This window comes from Bison bison, unplaced genomic scaffold, assembly GCF_000754665.1.
Source record: "Bison bison bison isolate TAMUID 2011002044 unplaced genomic scaffold, Bison_UMD1.0 scf7180017864270, whole genome shotgun sequence".
In the NCBI taxonomy this organism is placed as follows: domain Eukaryota; kingdom Metazoa; phylum Chordata; class Mammalia; order Artiodactyla; family Bovidae; genus Bison; species Bison bison.
The window spans coordinates 3020056-3020404 of NW_011494842.1; the positions used below are offsets into that span (position 1 = coordinate 3020056).

Below are 349 nucleotides of genomic sequence, written 5' to 3' on the forward strand. Positions count from 1 at the left end.
AGCAATCAGAATCCAACAACACATTAAAAAGATCATACACCATGACCAAGTGGGCTTTATCCCAGGGATGCAAGGATTCTTCAATATCCGCAAATCAATCAATGTAATACACCACATTAACAAGTTGAAAAACAAAAACCATATGATTATCTCAATAGATGCAGAGAAAGCCTTTGACAAAATTCAACAGCCATTTATGATAAAAACTCTCCAGAAAGCAGGAATAGAAGGAACATACCTCAACATAATAAAAGCTATATATGACAAACCCACAGCAAACATTATCCTCAATGGTGAAAAATTGAAAGCATTTCCTCTAAAATCAGGAACAAGACAAGGGTGCCCACTT

At 35.5% G+C, this 349-nt stretch overlaps 1 protein-coding gene across 1 annotated transcript in view; it reads left to right on the forward strand.

Moving 5' to 3' along the window:
• Positions 1 to 349, forward strand: part of HMGCLL1 (3-hydroxymethyl-3-methylglutaryl-CoA lyase-like 1) — a 122177-nt gene that overhangs the window by 36102 nt on the left and 85726 nt on the right. The gene's annotated exons all lie outside the window — the stretch shown is intronic.